The following is a 17,210-nucleotide window of genomic DNA, read 5'->3' as shown; positions in this document are numbered from 1 at the left end:
TGTGGCGGCGGCAGGCAGAGACAGCAGTAGCAGGCGGCCAGTGGCAGGGAGTGGTGCTGCGGCAGCCTGCTGCTGGTGCATCCCGTCCACCTATGCTGCGCCGTTGCCAAACCTTTCCCTCAGGCCGGCTTCTCCGGAAGCTCCTGAAGGCGCTGCGGCCCCTTCCTCGCCCACCCCACCCTCGCTGCCCACCTGCTGGCCACTGTCAAACGTACAGGAAACTCACAACAAACTTCTTAATAAAGAGTTTTATTGATTAGTACTATACGCAAGAGACTGAGAAGTCAATTCTGACCAGAGGCCAGATTTGCCCCAGCTTATCAATACATTTCTCCCGCCCAAAACTTGACAGTTCCCAAGGGAGGGGGCAGGAGAGAAAAGACATATGTGTAACATAAACAGGATTTCATTCTCACAACCTTGAAGAGGTGACAACAATCCCGTGAGCCCACAACAAGATAAGGTTAACATAACATCACTACTCATTTTTATAGCTAGGAAAACTACAAGGCCTGGAGCAAGCAGGCGCCAGGTCCAATAAAGTAATATAACTGACATGGAGGATCTCAGGCTAATTTATGACAGAGATTCTACAATCCTGACATCCCTCCGCACTAAAATTAACTTCCCTCCCCCACCTAGCCGGCATCTACAGGACGGGGGCAGTCCGGGAAAGCACGATGGAAAGACCGGAGAAGGCGGGGCGCTTTCACGTTTACAGCCTCAACCCATTCTTTGTCTCCTGAAGGGAAATCCTTCCAGTCAACCAAATATTGGAGACGACCCTTGTGCACACGAGAGTCCAGAATCTGGTTGACCTCATAGTGGGTGTCTTTATCGATGTAAATCGGCACTGGTGTAGCTGGAGGGGGGTGCCATTCATCCGGGGCAGGGGCTCTCCGCAGCAGGCTGGAATGAAAAACCAGATGCACATTCCTGTAAGTTTTCGGCAAAGATAGTTCCACAGTTACAGCATTAATCAGTTTCACAACCTTGAAGGGCCCCACATATTTGGGACCAAGTTTCTTTGATTTTTGTTGGCAACGTAAGTTCTTGGTGGACAAATAGGCCAAGTCTCCCACATTCCATACGGGCGCAGGTGCCCTTTTTTTGTCTGCCTGGGTTTTATAAGCTTGTTTCGCGTCCTTGAGGCAAGCAACTATCGTTGGCCACCCTGCACTAATTGTCTCGGCCCACTTATTGACATCGGGAGCTTCGGGAGAATTCAGCTCCCAGGTGGGAGCAGCCACTAAATCAGTCCCGTACACCACCTTAAAGGGGGACACACCCGTGGAAGAATGGGCCCCATTATTGTAGGCAAATTCCGCTAGTGGCAACAGGGCAACCCAGTCATCCTGCTGGTGGTTGATAAAACAGCGCAAGTATTGTTCAAGGATCTGATTCACCCTTTCAGTCTGGCCATTAGACTCCGGGTGATAGCCCGATGTGAGGGCTTGCTCCACCCCCAACAGTCTCAAGAGCTCCCGCCAGAACTTGGCAACGAACTGGGGGCCCCGATCCGTTAGCAGGCGCCCCGGGATCCCGTGCAGCCGTAGTATGTGGGTCACGAACAATGAAGCCAATTTGGCCGCAGAAGGCAAGCCAACGCAAGGGATGAAATGGGCTTGTTTGGAAAAAGCGTCCACCACCACCCAAATGACAGTCTTCCCCTGGCTGGGAGGCAGGTCTGTGATAAAGTCCATTGTGACATCAGTCCACGGATGGGAGGGGGTGGGCTGGGGCTGCAACAATCCCTTTTTCTTCCCACCTGCTGGTTTAGAGACGATGCAAGTGGGGCACCCTTGCACATATTTTTCCACATCCTTGCGCAGAGTTGGCCACCAGTAATGTCTCCGGATCAGGTGCAAGGTTTTCACAAACCCAAAATGTCCAGCGGTTTTTGCATCGTGACAAAGTTTTAAAACGTCCCCGCGCGCCGCTGCGGGGACAAAAAGCCGCTCGCCTTTGAAAAACAACCCCCCTTTCTCAGTCAGGTCTGGCCGGAGGGAGTGGAATTCAGAGTCCTGTAACACCTCCTTTTGGACCCAGCCCCCAGGAATAGACGTTCCAGGCTTTGCCTGGCTGCGCGTCACCGCTGCCATGCCCAGCTGGGCGGGGGTAAAAACTGTATCCACCAATGGGTCGCGCTTGCTGTTGTACTGGGGCAGGCGCGACAGGGCGTCCGCCAAAAAGTTCATTTTGCCCGGCAGATGCTTGAGGGAGAAGTTGAACCGAGAGAAAAACTCCGCCCACCGCATCTGTTTCGCTGAGAGCGAGCGGGGCTGCTTGAGCGCCTGGAGGTTTTTGTGGTCCGTCCATACGACAAAGGGGACTGCGGACCCTTCCAACCAATGCCTCCAGGTGGATAAGGCTAATTTCACTGCAGCCGCCTCTTTCTCCCAAATCGCCCAGTTTCTTTCAGCCCCAGAGAACTTTTTTGACAAATAGGCCAGTGGGTGTAACTTCCCATCCCCCCCTCCTGAAGGATTACGGCCCCCATTGCTACATCCGAAGAATCTACTTGCACGGTGAATTGCTTGGTGGGGTCGGCATGGGCCAGCACCGGCTCAGAGGTAAACAGTAGTTTCAATCTCTCAAAAGCGTCCTGACACTGGGGGGTCCACTGGAGCGGCGCACCGGGGCGGCTCGCTGCCTTCCCCCCCTGTTTCGTCTTTAACAAGTCAGTAAGAGGCAAAGCCACCTTGGCGAAACTGGGAATGAACGTTCTGTAAAAATTTGCAAATCCTAGGAAACTTTGCAACTGCCTCCTTGTGCGAGGGGGTTCCCAAGCCAACAAATCCCGCACCTTGCCCGGGTCCATTTCAACCCCTGCTTGGGACACCTGGAAGCCCAAAAATTCCACCGCATCTCGGTGGAACTCACATTTTGAAAGTTTGGCAAACAATTGATGCTTCCGCAGACGGCGGAGTACTTCGCGGACCAAATCTGCATGACTCTCAACATTTTCAGAATACACCAAAATATCATCAATGTACACCAACACTCCCTGATACAATAAATCATGCATAATTTCATTGATCATATTCATGAACACGCCCGGAGCGCCGGCGAGGCCGAACGGCATTACAGTGTACTCAAATTGCCCCAGGGGGGTGTTAAAAGCAGTCAAATATTCGTGACCCTTTTTTATCCGGACCCGGTAGTAAGCCTCCCTCAAGTCCAGTTTCGTGAAAATCCGCGCCCTCCCCAAGTGACCAAGCAAGTCTTTTATCAAAGGCAGCGGGTAGGCATTACAAGTAGAAACAGCATTCAGACCCCGGTAGTCCGTGCAAAGGCGCAAGGACCCGTCTTTCTTTTTCACGAAAAGAACCGGGGCCGCCAGGGTTGACGTAGCGGGTCTGATGAACCCCCGGGCAAGATTTTTGTCCAAGAACTCCCTGAGTTCAGCCATCTCCCTCGGGCTCATTGAATAGAGTTTGGCTTTCGGGAGCGACTCTCCTTTCTTTAGTTCAATGGCACAGTCAGTCTTTCGGTGAGGGGGAAGCTGGTTGCACTCAGACTCCGCGAACACATCAGCAAAGTCCCGGTACTCCGGAGGGAGAGTCCCTTCCCCCACGGATCCCAACGCTGCCACTACCCCCTTGTCCAGGGGGGGTTGAGGCCGCGCGTGTTGCTTGCAACCCGGGGAGGTGAATTCCACGGTCCCTTCTTTCCACTTTACCGTGGGATCATGTTCCCTCAACCAATCCAGCCCCAACACACATGGGAATGCAGAGTGGGGCGCTACCAGTGGTTGGATCTGCTCCCAGTGTTTCTTAACGTCCAAGTCCATGGGACGCGTCTTCACCGTGGCTTCCCCCCCGGGAGCGCACTTCCCATCTAGTTGGGTGATTGGCAGGGGTTCCCCCAAAGGTACCTTGCCCACCCCCAGAGTCTCGGCCAGTGCTGGGCTTACTAAGGATTGGGTGCACCCTGAATCCACAATGCACCAGACCCCCACCTTCTTCCCGGATTTGGGATTGGAGAGAGTGGCAGGTAGTAGTATCAAGGGGGAATCACTCACCACGCGTTTGCCCCTATTGGCGGCCTGCTGGCGGGGCGCCTTTACAGCAGACCGTCTTCGTTTCCCGACTGCTCCTCAACTTGATCCTCGCCATCCGGACCGCTGCCCTCCTCCGAGTCTTCCACTGTTGATGCTGCACCAGTAGAGACTTGGCACTTTTCTTCGGGGCGGTTTTCTTGGCGGGTTGGGCTTTCGCAGGGGGACTGCCAGTAGCTTTTGACCCGGTCACCGTCTTTGAGGGGCATTGAGCGAGGAAGTGACCGGCTTGGCCACATCCCAGGCACAGCCCTTTCTCCATGCGCCGAGTGCGCTCAGTCGGCTCCAACTTTGCTTTCGGCTTGACTTTCGCGGGGGTAGAGGTTTTCGCTCCGGCCTTCCCCGCCAGTCCCTGGAACACTGCAGCCCTCTCCAGACGATTCTCCATCTCTCCGGCCAGTTGGATCCATCTGTCGACCGTGAGCGGGTCGTCCAACAGCAGGCATTTGCTGGACAAGTCGGGCGAGAGACCCCCCACGAATGCTAGCACGCGTTGGGGCTCGGTCCAGTCCGGCACCGAGGAGGCAAGCTCTTTAAATTCTCTGGCGTACTCGACCACCGACAATTTCCCTTGCTTCAGGGCTTTGAGCTTTTTCTCCGCGGTCTCCCTCTCAAATGGCTCCACATACATCTGGCGCATGGAACGCAGGAAATGGTTATAATTGCGGATGGCTCGTGGGTTGTAACGGTACAAGTCCAGGAACCACTTTGCTGCCTTGCCCTCCAGGGCTTCCCCCACAAACCGGACGCGCTCGGCGTCGTCGTGAAAAGTAAACCCCATGTCCATCATGTAGGCTTGGAGATGCACCAGGAACGTGGGAAAGGCTGAGGGGTCCCCCGAAAATTTAGCCTTGAATTTGTAGGTGTTCCGCATTTCCACTCCCCGGAGGTGAGGAGGTAGGCGTCCCGGACCCCAATCCGCCTGGGCCGGGATTCTCCCCCCACGGCCGATGCCTCGTCCCAATCCTGCCGCCGCTCTCGCCTCCGCAGCTCGCGCGGCCACCGCCGCCGCCTCTCGTGCTGCCGCTGCCGCCGCCGCTTCGGCTCCCGCAACATTCGCTGCCGCCGCCGCTGCTCCGTCCGCTGCCCCCGCGCCGTCCGCCGCTCCGGCTCCTTCTGCCGCTCCGCCGCCCCCGGCGCCTTCGCGATCCTCGTCTTCGTCCTCCCTCTGCGCCCTTGCCAGGGCCACCGCCTCGGCCTCCGCAGCTGCTTGCATCGCGGACGTCTCGCGTTCCCGCAGGGTGAGCAGACCTCCCGATCTCCGACCACTGGGTTCGCGGGCACCTCCGCCGTGCACCTCTCGCAGCAGGCGTTGTGTGCGGCGTTGCTCCTCCGGATCCAACCGACCCGAGAGGTCCTGCAGCCAGTTGGTCACCCTGTCCAGCTTGTACTGCAGGTCCTGTGTCTCACCGGCGGGCTCCAGCCCATAGCTGGGCATTCCAAGATTATCCGGCCACTGCTCGTCCCCAGTTGGTCGGTCATACTTCGATAAACGCCTGCGTTCGGTGACGTGCCTTTCCAAAAAATCCTCGGGCCCAGGAGTTGCTCCTGTCACGGCCCTGAGCATGCCCGAGCTGTACGGTCCTACACCAGCACCGTCGCCCTGGGAGAGGTCCCAATCCAGGCCCTCTCCTTGCTCAGTGAAAGTATTTCCTTCGCCCTGCATGATGGCAGGTGAAAGGAGTTGTGAGAATTGACTTAATGTCAAACGTACAGGAAACTCACAACAAACTTCTTAATAAAGAGTTTTATTGATTAGTACTATACGCAAGAGACTGAGAAGTCAATTCTGACCAGAGGCCAGATTTGCCCCAGCTTATCAATACATTTCTCCCGCCCAAAACTTGACAGTTCCCAAGGGAGGGGGCAGGAGAGAAAAGACATATGTGTAACATAAACAGGATTTCATTCTCACAACCTTGAAGAGGTGACAACAATCCCGTGAGCCCACAACAAGATAAGGTTAACATAACATCACTACTCATTTTTATAGCTAGGAAAACTACAAGGCCTGGAGCAAGCAGGCGCCAGGTCCAATAAAGTAATATAACTGACATGGAGGATCTCAGGCTAATTTATGACAGAGATTCTACAATCCTGACAGCCACCCCCGCAGCTGCTCCAATGGGCGCCATGTTGATCTGAAGCAGCCGAATGGTGGCGTGGGGCGGTGATGGTCAGCAGCAGCAGTAGCAGGCGGCGGGAGGCAGCGGGGAGTGGTGGTGGCGGCCGATGGCTGGCAGCATCAGGGCCACGGCAATGGCTGCCTCCACGGCAATGGCTGCCTCCATGCTGCCTTGATAGTTTTTTGTCTGTGTGCTCGCTGTGCGAGTGCACGCATGCACATACACCTGCCTACGTGCACGCTGCCGCCAACCCCACAATTGGGGTCGCTGCCAGAAGAAGGTTAAGAACCGCTGTCCTAGAGAGATGGAGAGAGTGGCTAGATGCCTCTGTGGAGGTGAGGAGCCCATACAATCAAGCCCTGCAGTTTATCAGCTGGTCAGTGTAGGAGGGTACCTGATAAAGACTAAGGCTCAGTCAATGTTGCAGTGATGTGCCTGCATAACTTCTGATGTGACCCAGAGGTTGGCAAAGCTCTGGTATTTGGGCAAAAACTCTATGATAGAAGCCGCATTTATCATAAAGTTTTTCCCCAAATACCAGAAACTTGCACAGCTGTCACACTTCTGAACACAATGGAAAAATGGGCAAATGAGAACAAGATGCAATTTAATAAGGATAAGTGTAAAGTTCTGCATCTGGGTCAGAAAAATGAAAAGCATGCCTACTGGATGGAGGATACGCTTCTAGGTAGCACTGTGTGTGAACGAGACAATGGGGTACTTGTGGATTGTAAGTTAAACATGAGCAGGCAGTGTGATGCAGTGGTAAAAAAGGCAAATGCCATGTTGGGCTGTATCAACAGGGGCATCACATCAAAATCACAAGATGTCATAGGCCCATTGTATACGGCACTGGTCAGACCACACCTGGAGTACTGTGTGCAGTTCTGGAGGCCTCACTTCAAGAAGGACGTAGATAAAATTGAAAGGGTACAGAGGAGAGCAATGAGGATGATCTGGGGCCAAGGGACCAAGCCCTATGAAGATAGGTTGAGGGACTTGGGAATGTTCAGCCTGGAGAAAAGGAGGCTGAGAGGGGACATGATAGCCCTCTTTAAGTATTTGAAAGGTTGTCATTTGGAGGAGGGCAGGATGCTGTTCCCGTTGGCTGCAGAGGAAAGGACGTGCAGTAATGGGTTTAAACTACAAGTACAACGATATAGGCTAGATATCAGGAAAAAAATTTCAAAGTCAGAGTAGTTCAGCAGTGGAATAGGCTTCCTAGGGAGGTGGTGAGCTCCCCCTCACTGGCAGTCTTCAAGCAAAGGTTGGATACACACTTTTCTTGGATGCTTTAGGATGCTTTGGGCTGATCCTGCGTTGAGCAGGGGGTTGGACTAGATGTCCTGTATGGCCCCTTCCAACTCTATGATTCTATGATTCATGATTCTGGGTAACATCAACTGAGCCTTTCTCCCATTCCTGGTAAAGCCATCCCTCCTCCCCCTCACTGGAAGGACCTGATAATCCTAGGAGACCTGGGTTCGAATCACCTCTCTGTCATGGAGAAACCCATGAAACATTCTTTAGTCTTTGAGAATCCCCAAAAGTGGTGCAATTGAGCAGAATATGTTTTGGAAGCGTAACTGTGTACGTGCCCACCTGGAGCCCCTCCCCTTCCCAACCACTCAAGGTCCAACGTTGGATATTTGAGGTGAGTGGATCAAGACCATTTATGGGCATATCTATATCTTTAAACTGCTCCTGTGGAGCAGATGAAATAAAAGGGTAAGGGCTGTTGGGGAGGAGTTAGAACGGGCCCTGTCGGGGATAAAAACTCAGAGGAGCGAATCAGGAGCCGCGAAGCCACGAATCAGGAGTGGCACTCCATGGGGCCTCCCTACTGGCTACTTGGCCCGTCTCCCGAACGCTGCACCGCCAACTCTCCAGTCCTCCCGAGCTGCCATCCTAGCCGGATGGCCGCCAGGGAAGAAGCTCACCCCACGCCGCTGGACTCGGGGAAAATTACTTTCCCTCCACCCAGCGACTGCCCTTTCCCGACAACGGACCTCGCTCCTACTCCGCCTGCCCGGTCACCACCGCCCGTGTCCTTCCCACCCCCACCCGGACGTCCGTCCCCGGCCGTCCCAGCCTGCGCCCTTCCAACCCCGATCTCCAACGTCCAGCCACGGCCGCAGCTGCCCATGCCCATGCCCTTCCCACCCCCACCCCCCCACTTACACCTCGACACTTGCCCGCCTGTCCCCGGGCATCACCGTCGCCACGCCCACGCCCCGAGCTCCTGAGCCTGCTTCCCCGCTTGCCGGCCTGTCCCCGACCTTCGGTGCCGCCGCACCCCGTCCCCACGCTCCAAGATGGCCGCGGACACAACGAACCCGCCGCTGAGCCACTCCACCACAAGGGGCATGCCAAGCCCTCGCAAGCCAGCCCCAAAATGTCCGCATACACCAAGAGACCGCCGCGGAGCTGCTCCGCCGACAGCGCCACGCTGAATGATGACAATTCCCGCAGGGCCCGCAGCTCTTCCAGGAGCTCATTCCACCAGGTAGGGGCTAGGACCTAGAAGGCCCTGGTCGAGGCCAAGCACACTTCCCTGGGGCTGGGTGTGACCAATAAATTTGCACCCACAGAGTGTGAAGCTCTGCGAGGGGCATAGGGTGAAAGGCGTTCCATCAGGTATGTGGACCCAGACCACATAGGGCCTTAAAGGTAAGTACCAGAACCTTGAACCGGATCCAGGCAGCAACCAGCAGTCATGATTGACCATTAGTCATGATTAACAGCCTACCCCCACCCCACCTTTCCCATCCTCTAATTCTGGTGTCATCAAGACACTATTTGCACTTTTGTCTTGTCTTTCCTGGGAGATTCATCAAGGGTGCACCAAGACCATCACAGGTATTGGGTAAACGTCAAGTTCACACCCAATATTTTGTCCACTCTGGACAGGAATATCACCTGCCTTCTAGGTTTCTTTATTATACACACGCAATCTCATCAACCATTGTTTTAGTGACCAGGTCACCAACACTATTCAGAGCATACAAATCGTCTTCATCATCATTGTCGTCATCATCCTTCATAAAAAGCATTGGATCCTTCCAACGAAGGGCCATGCCACCGATTGGCCCTCACTGGGGGACATGCCTCAAATAGGGTGATTACACTCCCCCACTGAGGACCAATCAGAGGCTCTTCTCTGCCCCCATCTTCCTCTTCTTCCGTGCTACTTCCTGGCGTTTGGAGTGAGAGGAAGAGCTGGCAGAAGGTAAGCTAGGGAGCTGGGGATGGTTGTCCAGTTGTGCTCCATTGTGCTCTGCCACACTCACCACAGGCTCCCTGCCCTCCTTGCTGCCAGGAGGCTGGGAAGGGCCATCCATGCACGCACCACTGCAGCTACCCGCATTCTCCACTCTTCTCGCTGCCAGGAGAGCTTGGGGGGGGGGAGGGCATTTGGCTGCACACCACTGTGCTGACCCAGATGGCCAACCTCATTGCGAGGCCCACCCTGGTCTGTTGGGACTCTTCCACCCTCCCCGTGCCCTCCAGTGGCCCCTTTTTAAAATAGGACTTTCCTCCTAGTTTCCTATAAAAACTGAACACCAGTCTCTCTGTATCTGTGTCCTGGAACCAATTCAAATATCCCTCCATGCTTGTAAGCTTCATCTCTTCCAGAAATGCTGGCCGTTTCTCCCATGGACTTCTGCTCATTATGAAAGTAGCCCTATATTTCAAATGAAAAAGAATAATGCTTAACTATATTTTATTAATTACAATATTTATCAGCCCTGACCTGGATGCTCCAGATTAGCTCAACCTCTTGGAAACTAAACTGGGTTGGCTTTGGTTAGCTCTTGGATGGGAGACCACCAAGGAAGACAATGAGACAGACAATGACAAACCATCTCTGATCATCTCAGGCCTGGTCATCTTTTGAGGGACTGCCATAATCAGACTGATTTAGCAGCATTATTCACTTCTAATACTTATTTATCAGCCTTCACAGTCCTCTAGGGTAGCGATCCCCAACCTGTGGGCCATGGACCACATGTGGTCCTTCGACTAATTGAAGGTGGGCCACGAAGGACGCCTTCTCCCTCCCCCCTCCCGGCCCTTTACTTCGTTCCCCCCCCCCCGGCCCTTTACAACACACTTCGGGTGTCATTGTCTCCCATCACTCCCAGATGGGACTATCTCGTTGCAGAGAAACAAGCTCAGGGTTCCCATTGATTTGTCATTGTCCTGAGTTAAAATTTCCATGAAAATAAAATGTTCCTTATGTTCATTGTTGTGGCGTGTCTGTATCTTATTTTGAAGGGATGTTTAAACATTACCATAGCGATCAGAGAGCGTTAGGGCAGTGGTTGAGAGTAGAGGAGTAAACTACCCCCCCTCCACCGGGCCTCAGTAAAAGGCGTTGAGTGGTCCCCGGTGATAAAAAGGTTGGGGACCACTGCTCTAGGGAGATGGCGCTATTATTCTTATTTTAAAGATGTGGGGAACTGAGGCTTGGTCAGATTAACCCAGTGACCCTTTAGTTAAACAGAGTTTCTTAAGACAGAGCTAGCTAGTTCTGCACCTTCCCCTGGCCAGTTATTGGAGTATTACTGCAACTGTCTGATTACACAGTGTATTTGGGAAATTGCCCATCAGATTTTATCACCTCAAGCCACCTCTCCTAACAAGGAGGAGAAAGGGGAGAGGCTGAAGGGGGTGGATCACGGGGAGGAGGGGTTGAGCAAGAAAAAAACAATTTTGTTTGGAGCAAGGAGTCCAATGGCACCTTGAAGACGGGCAAAGTTTTATGTGAGGTATAAGCTTTCATACATGTGCACATTTCTTCAAAAGGATCTTGAGAAGTGTGCATGCACAAGAAAGCTTTTATCCTGAATAAAACTTTGTTGGTCTTCAAGGTGCCACTGGATTCAAACTTTTTTCCTGCAGCTTCAGGCCAAGGCGGCTAACCTCCTGAATCCAATTTCATTTGGAGCCATTAGTGGGTTGCTCCCTCTGTAACTCCATTAGCAAGCATTATTCAAGTGACCCACACAAAAGGAGAGAGATGCCCTCTTTAATGGAGAGCTTCTGATAATTACTTGGCCGGGCCCCCGCTTCTTGCGTGGCCTGAATGCTCCTTCAATAATGTTTCTCTTGCTGTGGTCCCAGACAATGTCCTAGCAGCCAGCTCTAAATAGTGCCAATCCCATTAAGCAGAAGAATAGCAGACATTTTTCCTATGGACCGGCAGGGATGTTTATTTGTGGTGGCAACAGCAGCCTTCCAGTGGGAATGGACTTGGTGCCTGATGCCCGCTCGCTTCTCTGACACAACACAGAAGCTGTGCCAGGAAAATCTTGTTCAAAAACAAGCTCTCTGTTTAAAAAGGACTAGCACTAAGTGGCTTGGGAAAGACATGGCCCACTGGCCAAGAGGCCCTGTGAATGGGAGCACCTCCGCCTCAGAAACATGCTGATCATCTGTTCTGACTTCTGCGGGACACTCCCGCCTTTGTGAACATTGTCCCACGTCCCACCGGGGTCTACAAAAGTTCCGCTAGCTGTGGCTAGTGGCCAGCGGCTATTCTCACTGCGGCTTGGGCATGGCTCTGCCTGGCCCCAGCTGCCCCGCCTTCACCATCACAAGTGCCGCCCCACCGTGAGGCAAGGTCCGCGGCAGTGGCAGTGGAGCAGCCAGCCTCGCCCAGGCGGGAAACCGACCGCACTGTTTGTGACCCGGTGCGGCCACCGCTGTGCGGAATGAGCCCAAGAGAGGGGGGAAAGGGAAAGAGGAGAGAGGCGTAGAAACTTCTACTACACCCTACTGTACTTCCGGGCAAGTTGGTAAGAAAGTTAATACTAAAGCTTGGTTCACATCAAAATCACAAGATGTCATAGTCCCATTGTATATGGCACTCGTCAGAACACATCTGGAGTACTGTGTGCAGTTTTGGAGGCCTCACTTCAAGAAGGACATAGATAAAATTGAAAGGGTACAGAGGAGAGCGACGAGGATGATTCTGTGATTCTGCTGTCACTGTTCTATAACCCTGCTAACCCCCCCCCCCCGCCCCAAAATCTAAGGAATGGCAGTTCTTCAACAGCCAAGGTGGTATTTCAATTTTATCTATGTCAAAAGGTTGAAAAAGACTGGGCTAAAGTGTGGGACTAGGATCTGGGTTCAAATCCCCAGTTGCCATGCAATTTGTTGAGTTGCCTTCACAATACCTCACAGAAAGCTGAAGGAGGTTTCCAGTGCCTATAAATTGGGAGAAGGGTTGCCAGCCTCCAGGAGGTGGCTGGAGATTTCCAAGGATTATAGAATCATAGAATGATAGAGTTGGAAGGGGCCATACAGCCCATCTAGTCCAACTCCCTGCTCAATGCAGGATCAGCACAAAGATCAATTAGATTAGAACAGATAAATTCACTGGGCTGTTTTGGAAAGGTGATTCTATGGCACTGTTCCCCACTGAAGCTTCCCCCCCCCTTACCTTCCTCAGATACAACCCCCCAAAATCTCCAGGTTGTTTCTAAACCCGGAGCTGGAAGTGTTAGCGCACTGTTGCTGAATGCCTTGGAGCAAAGGGGAAAGAATAAACTGTAGTGAGTGGATAGATTATTTGAGGACGCCATGTGTCCAAGGACTCCACTGACTCTTCTTCAAGACAATTTGCTATACCCGTGTTTGCTTGCTTGTGTAAAACTGGGCTGACAGGGACCAGAAAAAGCACCCTTTGTTCTTTCATCGTATTAACAGGTCTCAGCCGAGCACAGCACTTTTAACAAAAGTTAGAAAGTTCTGGTTTCCTTTTTCAGGTTGCATTTTAAATCATATTTTGTTGTTGAAGGGAGAGGGGAAGAAGAAAAATATGAACACAGCATATCTTTAAAAAAAGAAAAGAATTCCATGAAATAAAACAGACATTAATTTTATTTTATATGATGATAGGATCAGTTATTTCCATCTTTTTTGTTTGTTTTGTTTGTTTGTTAAACCCCCTTTCCCTTCTTAGGGGGTGTGGAATTGGGTTAGCTATATTGAATTTTGCCGCCATTCTTGTTGAACCTTTTGTATTAATTGTATTATGTTTTATTGTGTTTTTATTGTTTTAGGGGATTGGTTTTTGTGTGACCCGCCTCGAGCCTCCAGGGGGAGATGGGATAAAAATAAAAATAAAAATGTTTAAATTAGAAGTTAGTTCTTATATACCGCTTTTCTCTACCCAAAGCGGCTTATAGTTGATATGGATTATATAGATTTGTGGAACACAATTGAATCATACACACACTTTACTATAGTCTGTCCATGGTTCATTCTTAGGTCAGACAGAGTGCATTTTAAGTTCATTAATTGCTGCTTTTTTATCTCTGAAGGTAACCTTGAATTTGTCAAAAGTGGAATGTAGCAGCTATAATTGCTACAAAACAGGAGATTTATAGCAACTGAATGTAGTATCTCTCTCTCTATAAAAAAGTATATGAAATAAGATATATTCGTCGGTGATAGGTTAGACTGGGAGCCCTCCGCGGAACCTGACTGGTCAGAGGGACAGAGAGGGAGTGAGCTTCAGGATACCTCATGATGACGTCTCAAGGACTTAAAAATGAGCTGCACTGATGCAGCCTTCAGAGAATGCTCCAATTAGCTTTCTCTCCATGCTTGCAAACATGTATTCTAAATAAATCCTCTTGCTGCTTAGCTGTCTTTGTTGTGGTCTTGTAAATTTTACACTGCATGGTCCATAACACAGTCGCCTTCCCTTTCCTCTCCCCACAACAGACACCCTGTGGGGTGGTGAGGCTGAGAGAGCCCTGATATCACTGCTCGGTCAGGACAGCTTTATCAGTGCCGTGGCAAGCCCAAGGTCACCCAGCTGGCTGCATGTGGGGGAGCGCAGAAGCGAACCCGGCATGTCAGATAGAAGTAAGGTGACCAGATTTTAACATTGGTAAAGCGGGACACCATTAACTGGGGGGGGGGGAAGGTTCTTCATTAAAAATTTGGTCTATACGGAGCAACAAAAAGTTTCATAGAATGCACAGAATGCAAAAATAGTATTGTAATATATATTTTTAAAATTTCAACATAAATACAATTTGCCAGATACCCCCAGATGTCCCTCCAAAATTGGGATAATCTGGTCACATCCTAACCACTATGCCAAACTGGCTCTCTTCTTGTCATTACAGGAGATCTACTGGTTATCTTCTCTTATCATAGAAACACCAACAACTGACACCCCTGCATCAACAATAATATCTGGATGTCATATAGCTAATTGCACCTCAGCACTTGATCCCCTCCCAGCTGAGCAAAGGTAGTGAGCCCCTGCGTTTTTAAGATAAATGGATTTAAATAATTAATAATGGAATGTTTTAATGTGTTTTTAATGGCTTGTTTTTTACATTGATGCTGTAAGCTGCTCTGAGCCCTTTGAGAATGATGGAAAGAAAGAACGCAATAAAGAGAGAGGGGGGGAGGACAGGAAGGAAGGAAGGAAGGGAAGGAAGGAAGGAAAGAAGGAAAGAAAGGGAGGGAACGGGAGCGAGAAAAACGAGCGAGAAGGCGGGAAAGAAAGGGGAGAGATAGAGGGTTTGGGAGGGAAATAAAGTAAAGAGAGGGAGAGAGAGGGAAAGGAAGAAAGGAGAGAGGGAGGGGGGAGAGAAGCATAGAGAAGGCGGCAAAGAATGGGGGGGGGGAGGAGAGAGGGAAAGAAAGAGAGAACGAAGGAAGGGAGGAAGGGGATAGACTGCAAAGCGGAACCTTCTTGCCGGCTTCGGTTCCCCGGCAGCCGCACGGAGGCATTTGACAGGCGCACAGACTGATTGTAAACAGAGAGGCGAGAAGCGTCCCGAGGGGCTGCCCGTGTCTCTTGCGAGTCCGCGGAGGGAAAGCGGCAGGTAAGAGTATGGACCAAGGGAAGCGCACCTTGTGTGTGTCTTTTTGGTGGTCCTGTTGAGAAAATACGCCCCTGCCTTCCCCTCTCCCGTCTTCCCCTGGGGTACTCATAGTTGCTCTAAAAGCAATGTTGTAAAAGCAATTCATCCTTTGCACTCTTCTGTTAGAAATGTTGCTTTTGGGGTTACTCTTGCTTTTTTGTCTCCCTGAATAACTCAATATTGCGGACGCAGTTCTAGTTCTCTTCTCGTAACAAAGAGCCATGATAGTCACAGAGAAAGGAAAAAAAATAACCCAGTAGTCAACTTGCATGTGCGAAGTTGTTGTTTTATAAATACTTTGTTCTTTTCTAATGTGTATTTTGTAGGGGCTGACTTTAAGCTTGATATATTTATTCTAGATATGTGCCTGATATTTCAAAAGCATTCAATATTTGGAACCAGATTAACTCCAAAATATGTCTTCAGCAGTACTTTAAAAATGCATTTTCTTGCTTAGCATGTAATTCTGGCCTTTAGATGTTACAAAAGAATACAAAGAGTTAAGAGAAAATGTCGTTTTTATACCCTGTCAAAGAGATATCTGGAAATACTCTTGTATTTTTACTCTTTAAGAGTAAATATATAGCTATTATAATTTGGGTGCTTGCACTCGAAAGCTCACGCCCTGAATAAATCTTTGTTGGTCTTAAGGTGCTACTGGACTCTGATTTTATTGTGCTACTTCAGACCAACATGGCTACCCATTTGAATCTATAATTTCGGTGGTTATTTGTGGTGTCAGGAAAAGGGATGTTTGGGACTACAGCTAGGTAATTTGCTTGTAAGATCACCTAATTGATTTGTGCATGTTTGGAGCTTGGTGTGGAGCTCCTTTTAAACTGCTTTTGTGACTTGATTCCTTGTATTTTTCACTGCCACAAATTCTATTGTCATAACCAATTAAATATAAAACATAATATTGCAAGAATGGAACAATACAATTTAATGTTATGTGTAGTCTGTCTTTCTCACTGAGGTTTAAAGTGGAATACAAGATATAATATTACCTACAATCAAATAGCATTAGACAGTCCCATACTGTTCTGTCTGCCCCCTACCATAAGCAGTGAAGCAGTAGAGACAAGACATTTTCTGTGGTGGCACCTAGCCTTTGGAATGATTTTTGTCTGCAGTTAAGCAGAGTGCCTGGGAACTCCAGACAGGGAACCAGAAATCAACCTTAGCGTTGTAAAGAAGAGTATGAAGGTTTAAAAAAATGGTACATTTTCTATATTTAATTTCAAAAAGGACATAGACAAAATTGAGAATGTTCAGAGGAGAGCAGTGAGAATGATCCGGGGTCTGGGGACCAAGCCCTATGAAGAAAGGTTGAGGGACTTGGGAATGTTCAGCCTAGAGAAAAGGAGGTTGAGAGGGGGCATGATGGCTCTCTTGAAGCATCTGAAAAGTTGTCACTTGGAGAGGGCAGGGAGCAGTTCCTGTTGGACTGCAGAGGGTAGGAGTAATGGGTTTAAACTATGAGGAAAACAATATCGGCTACATATTGGGGGGAGGGATTCACAGTAGTTCAGCAGTAGACTTGGCTACGTAAAGTGGTGAACTCCCCCTGGACAGATATTTATTTCTTTATTTATTGTATTTATATACTGCCCTCCCCGAGGCTCAGGGTGGTTAAATGAAACAAGAAAATGATACAGGTTTATAGTAACAAGGTGATAACAACAATACCATTAACATAATAATAACAATAACATTAAAGATCAGTGGAAACTGCAAAGAGCCTCCGCTCAACTCTTACTGTGACCCAGTGAGTTGGGCAGATTTGTAATGTTTGTCGATGGAGGGAGGCTTGGGAGCCAGTGGGAAGCGGTGGTTCAGATTGACCTCCACCAAATGCCTGGCGGAAAAGCTCCCTTTTGCAGGGCCTGCAGAACTGTTCAGGTTCTATCAGGGCCCTGATCTCCTCTGGGAGCTTGTTCCACCAGGTGGGGGCCAGAATGAAGAAAGCTCTGGCCCTGGTTGAGGTCAAGCAGGCTTCCTTGGGGCCAAAGACCACCAGGAGGTTGAAGGTGATAGAAAGCAAGGCTCTTTGAGGTGTTTAGGCGGAGAGGTGATCCCTCAGGTATACTGGGCCCAAACTGTGTATGGCCTTAAAGGTGATAA

At 50.3% G+C, this 17,210-nt stretch overlaps 1 protein-coding gene and 1 long non-coding RNA gene across 4 annotated transcripts in view; one reads left to right on the top strand and one right to left on the bottom strand.

The window, feature by feature from the left end:
• Window positions 1–233: 233 nt before the first annotated feature.
• LOC143828540 (uncharacterized) lies at window positions 234–4,123 on the bottom strand. Its single transcript, XR_013227708.1, has 2 exons — window positions 4,025–4,123; window positions 234–909 (listed from the first exon to the last, which is right to left on the bottom strand). It is a non-coding gene; the product is annotated as an uncharacterized LOC143828540 (long non-coding RNA).
• A 10,768-nt stretch (window positions 4,124–14,891) lies between these two features.
• The window catches only part of PLEKHM3 (pleckstrin homology domain containing M3), a 180,873-nt gene continuing 178,554 nt past the window's right edge, over window positions 14,892–17,210 (top strand). For 2 of the 3 annotated variants that reach the window (XR_013227978.1, XM_077319268.1), the window contains exon 1: window positions 14,895–15,047. The gene's annotated coding sequence lies outside the window, so the exon portion shown is untranslated. Of the gene's footprint in view, window positions 15,048–17,210 lie in introns of all 3 variants that reach the window. The other variant, XM_077319267.1, reaches the window with a different exon arrangement.

The sequence above is a fragment of the Paroedura picta genome, chromosome 2 (genome assembly GCF_049243985.1).
Source record: "Paroedura picta isolate Pp20150507F chromosome 2, Ppicta_v3.0, whole genome shotgun sequence".
NCBI classification, from domain to species: Eukaryota; Metazoa; Chordata; class Lepidosauria; order Squamata; family Gekkonidae; genus Paroedura; species Paroedura picta.
This window is presented reverse-complemented; position numbering and strand designations above follow the sequence as displayed.